Below are 5,570 nucleotides of genomic sequence, written 5' to 3'. Positions count from 1 at the left end.
TGGTAGTGCGGAATCCCATAGAAGTCTATGGGCTATAATTTGAGGCAGAATTCCGCAAGCGGAAATTCAGAAGTGGGAATGGGAGTGTGGAATCCCATAGAAGTCTATGGGCTATAATTTGAGGCAGAATTTCGGTAGTGAAAATTCAGAAGTGGGAATAGACCCTAAGGGTCTATTCACACGGGCGGAATTTCCGCACCAATTCCGCTTCCTTGGGTGGTTTCTGGCTTTTGTGGATTTTGCGTTTAATTGGTGCAGAATTTGGGCGGAAATTCCGCATGTGGAAATTCAGAAGTGTGGAATCCCATATTGGGCTTTCATTTGAGGCGGGATTCCGCAAGCGGAAATTCCACCCGTGTGAATAGACCCTAAGGGTAAGTTCCGGACTCCCATTCACGTGATGCCACCTCCCATAGACTTGCATTGAGGGGGCATGACCATGACGTCACGAGCCTCCACCCCCGCATCGCCAGTCATCTGGCAGGGAGCTAAGTTCGCTCCATGCACCAGATGTCTGGGGGGGGGGGGCACAGCCGAGATTGCGGGGGTCCCGCCGTTATAACGGCGGGACCCCTGCAATCAAACATCTTATCTCCTATCCTTTGGATAGGGGAGTAGATGTCTAGGGGCGGAGTCCCCCTTTAAAGTATTTTGATTCTTACTACAAAAGTATTTAAAAAATACCAGCTCCTACCGTGGATGAAGATTTCTCTCCAGACGCCATTACCGGCTCCATCGCTGACAACCAGGGAAAATGTAAATCAATGAGATTTATAGAGGGATGGAGTCCACTTGGAGATGGCCGATAAGTCTTTTGGCTCCCAGTCCCAGTCTTGTCCAGAGCTTCCAGCTGGGATCCTGATAAACACAGAGAATGTTTATGTACCCCGCCACCGGTGATGGAACGTTTACCAGAAGAGCAAATGTTTTCATTTTTATATAGATAACAAAGCCGTAAATGTCCCAGATTCCTGGCAGTGCCCTATTGCAGGCAGGAGACATTTGACATGGTGCAGCCTCAGTAGGTTGTCAACTACTTATGTCAATGGCAGTAATTTTACTTCTGAGGTGTATACAGGTTCCTCCTATTGGACTGGATATGGCTGGAAACTTCTAAATAGTTTTTGACTGTACAGACGGAGTTTCTACTACGATTCTGGAACGGGAAGCAATTTTTATTATTTTTTGAAAATAAGAATTCCTGGAAAGGTCCCATCATTTTTGGCCCTCATTGCAGAGTATCTAAATATTAAGGCAAACCTCCGATTGTAATGGCCATTTGCAAAATTAAAGGGGTATTCCAGGAATTAATTTTTTTTGACTACACAGGGGCTGTAAAGTTAGTGTAGTTCATAATATAGTGTCTGTACCTGTATGTGACGGTTTTCTTACAATTCTTCTGTGATTTTCACCCCACTATTTTTAACAGTATACAAAATGACTGTTGTCTCAGATTTTTTCCCAGGTTGCAATGTGGCCAAGACGTGACATCACTAGTCAGCTGATGACAGGGAGCCTGTCCGCTTCAATGGGTGGAGCGATCGCTTGGTGGGAGAGAGATCAATCTGCAACTAATGCAACAGCTGTAGGCACCCTGATTGAAAACCACAGGTCTTTTGAATGTATGCAGCTCATTTATGTTTCAATGGGTGGGAGGAAAATGGAATTGTGGGATTTGTAGTAAAAAAATATAAAAACTCAAACAGGAAATACCAGTTCACAAAAAGCTAGCCACAGTGTTATGGTGATCTCACAACATAGCCATTTAGCCCCAAGACAAGCGCAGATCCTTCCTAAGCATGTCCATTACTATCTGTCATTACAAAATTACTGTTGTCTCAGATTTTTCCCAAGTTGCAATGCGGCCGAGACCTGACATCACTAGTCAGCTTATGACAGGGAGCCTGTCTGCTCCAATGGGTGGAGGGATCAATCTGCAACTAATACAACAACTATAGACACCCTGATTGAAAACCACAGGTCTTTTGAATGGATGCAGCTCATTTATGTTTCAATGGGTGGGGTGGCTGATGTGTGGGAGGGAGTAAAATGGAATTGTGGGGTTTGTAGTCAAAAAAAGAAAACTCAAACAGGAAATACCAGTTCACAAAAAGCTAGCCACAGTGTTATGGTAATCTCACAACATAGCCATTTAGCCCCAAGACAAGCGCAGATCCTTCCTAAGCATGTCCATTACTGTCTGCCAGGTACATACTAAAATCACCTTATGGTGGAGAACCCCTTTAATTTAAAATTCGGATATTCACCCCACTCCCTGCCGTATATTACTATGCTTCCCGCTGCTTCTCCACATCACCCATCTCCAGCAAGACAACCAGTTTCTAGAATCTGCTACCAGACTCATCTCCCTTTGTACAAAAGGATCAGGCAGTTAAAATCCAACTTGCCTGATCTTTCTTTCTCCAGTGGCTATACAGGTGTAGAGATTGGTCCCAATTGCCCCCTTTATTTCAAATAAGAAGATATCAGTGTCATGAACAGCACATAGGAAGAGGGGCTACTGTGACAGATTTTGCACTGAGAACCAGGAGCTTTATGTTACACCTCTTGGACTTAAAGGGATACTCCACTGAAAAAAATTTGTTTTAAATCAACTGGTGCCAGAAAGTTAAACAGATTTGTAAATGACTTCTATTAAAAAAAATCTTAAGCCTTCCAATACTTATCAGCTGCTGTATGATCCACAGGAAATTATTTTCTTCTTAAATTTCTTTTCTGTCTGACCACAGTGCTCTCTGCTGACACCTCTGTCCATTTTAGGAACTGTCCAGAGTAGGAACTAAATCCCCATTGCAAACCTCTCCTGCTATGGACAGTTCCCAAAATGGACAGAGGTGTCAGCAGAGAGCACTGTGGTCAGGCAGAAAGGAATTTCAAAAAGAAAAGAACTTCCTGTGCGTCATAACAGCAGCTGATAAGTACTGGAAGGATTAAGATTTTAAAATAGAAGTCATTTACAAATCTGTTTAACTTTCTGGCACCAGTTGATTTAAAAAAAAAAAAAAAAAAAAAAGTTTTCCAGTGGAGTACCCCTTTAAGATATGTATTTTCCTTACATCTCAGGATCTGCTTTGAAAAGTTGGATTCCGCCTGAATTTAACCCTTAGGCATTCCCATTTCCTTTTTTGGTAAGATCTGTTAAAATTCTCAGGAATCATCATGGAAAACCTCGTGTCTATAGCCAGTATAAGGTAAGGATAAACTCCATAAACTCTCACACATCCTTATCTAGCGCAGACTACGTTTTTTCCTGGCGATTCCACATTGATGCCCGGAAATGCTGGGAGTTTTAGTTTTGCAACAGCTGTTTACGCCAATTCCCATCACACCTATAATCCCAGAATTCCCAATTCTTTCCTTAGGTTATGTTCACATGGCGGAATTTCTGAGCGGAATAATGCAGTAACATTCCGCACGTACATTCCACTGCAGACCCATTGATTTCTATGAGGTTCTGCTGCACTCTGCACACGGTTCCGGCATCCGCAGAAAGAATACACGTCTATTTTTTTCAGCGAATTCCGCACGGAAATGCATTGCTGTCTATGAGGGTTCACACCACGATTTTTCTATACAGTTTTTGGATACATTTAAAAAAAAAAACTTATGCAACTGTACAGCAAACCGTGGCCATAGACTTTCCATTCAAAACCGTATATACGGTGGTCTCCGTTTTTCAAACCACACGTTTTTTTTACTTTTTTTTTTCCCGGACAGAAAACATGGGAGTTTTTTTTTTAACATGGGAGTCAATGGGAACCGTACAGAACTGTATGTGCGTACGGTTCCATCCGGTTTGCACCATACGGTTTTTGACTTTCCACATTTATTTTTTTGGGGGAATTTCAATCAAACAAGTGAAACTTTATTCATTATTTTAGTGAAAAGTTCAAAACGTATACGTTTTTTTTCTTAAAAAACGGATGCAACCGGACATCATTTTTCAAACCGTATACAGATAAAAATTTGAACGCACGTTTTGATACAGTTTAGTCCGGTTTTGAGGAATGTTTTTTTTTTAAATCAAAAACCTGATACAGGAACCGTATAGCAAAATCGTGGTGTGAACCCAGCCTTGGAAGGCTTATTTCCTAGGGGTCCTAGCGCCTTCCGGACATTCCGTAAATTTTTTAGGCCAGTGGTCTTCAACCTGCGGACCTCCTGATGTTGCAAAACTACAACTCCCAGCATGTCCGGACAGCCAACGGCTGTCCGGACATGCTGGGAATTGTAGTTTTGCAACATCTGGAGGTCCGCAGGTTGAAGACCACTGCTTTAGGCTATGTTCGCATGGTAGAAATTCTACGATTCCGCTCAGAAAAGCAGACTTTTAGCAGTTTTGCAGAATTTGAGCGGAATTCCATTAGTGTGGAATTTTTGATTTTGATTTCAAAACACAGATTCCGCTAGAATTCAGCGTCCCATTAGCTTCTATAGAGCTCTGAACGGAATTCCGCAAAATCTACAGACATCTCTTATCATTTTGCGGACTCCAAAATGCGGAAATCCATCTGTGTGACTGGGACTCCGGAATCCTCTGGATGATAACAGGCAGTAAATTTTGCGGAATTCAAGACGGAAGTTCCAAGGTGCGAACGTAGCCTTAATCTCTATTGTGTGGATTGTGACACTTTTGTCGTAGGTCCATTTACACAAAAAAACAGAAAGGTCAAAAAAGAGAAGTTTAGTACAAGCTGCTAAATGCCATCTTTGTGTGGCGTTCCTCTCAGGTTGTTGTCGTCCCTGAATTTCAATGTGTGAAACTCATTACCATCGTTCCCTTGTAGGTGTGTTTGGCCGGAGGCGATAAGATCCCTGCTGTAATTGTTACATCCGTCATTGATCCCTTCAATTAAAAGGCTTCGCTACCATATAGGAGAAATGGATTTTCTCGTAATTGCTTGAGATTAAATGATTCATGAGCCCTTGTTCTGCAGCACTTCTCTATAATCCAAGACTTAAGGGGGTTCTACGGGCTGAACTTTAAATGTTCTTCAACTTTGTAAATAATTTTGGTGATGGAGCAGAGTTATTAGTAATTAAAACCATATGTATCGCTTCTCGGCCTTTTGGCTAAGATCAAGTGTAGTATCTGATCTTATCAGTGGTTTGGTCTTCGCCCATTGATGTAGGATGGGTGCTGCATGGAGGGGGCAGGTGTACCGGGGTGTTCCAGGGCTGGTTCTGAGGAATCAGCTTGACGGCTGCCCCGATGTGATCTGCTTCCTCCGGGTCTCGCCATGAGGTAGGGGGGTGTAGAGCCGAGGTACTTCTGTGCCTCGGGGAGTGGTGACACTGAGGTGCCGAAACTCACTGGGTGTTATAACTCACTGAGTGAACGCACTGCACCATTACTCTTCGCCTTTGGCACTCACCCTTGGTATCCCGCCCTTCTGGCTAGGATCAGGGACATTTTTATAGATCCGTCTTGATGACCGGGCAGTATATCTGCACTTCATTCACTTATTTATAATTTTTTTGTATGTCACTGTGCCACGTTTCGTGTTTTTCTTTGTACACAGGATTGTCAGGATGCGGTAGCCCTTCTG

At 43.0% G+C, this 5,570-nt stretch overlaps 1 pseudogene; it reads left to right on the top strand.

The window, feature by feature from the left end:
* Window positions 1–5,074: 5,074 nt before the first annotated feature.
* LOC130274679 (U2 spliceosomal RNA) lies at window positions 5,075–5,292 on the top strand (annotated as a pseudogene).
* Window positions 5,293–5,570: the final 278 nt, after the last annotated feature.

Source organism: Hyla sarda, chromosome 5 (genome assembly GCF_029499605.1).
Source record: "Hyla sarda isolate aHylSar1 chromosome 5, aHylSar1.hap1, whole genome shotgun sequence".
In the NCBI taxonomy this organism is placed as follows: Eukaryota; Metazoa; Chordata; class Amphibia; order Anura; family Hylidae; genus Hyla; species Hyla sarda.
Note: the sequence above shows the minus strand (reverse complement) of the source record. Positions and strands in the feature narration are given on the sequence as shown.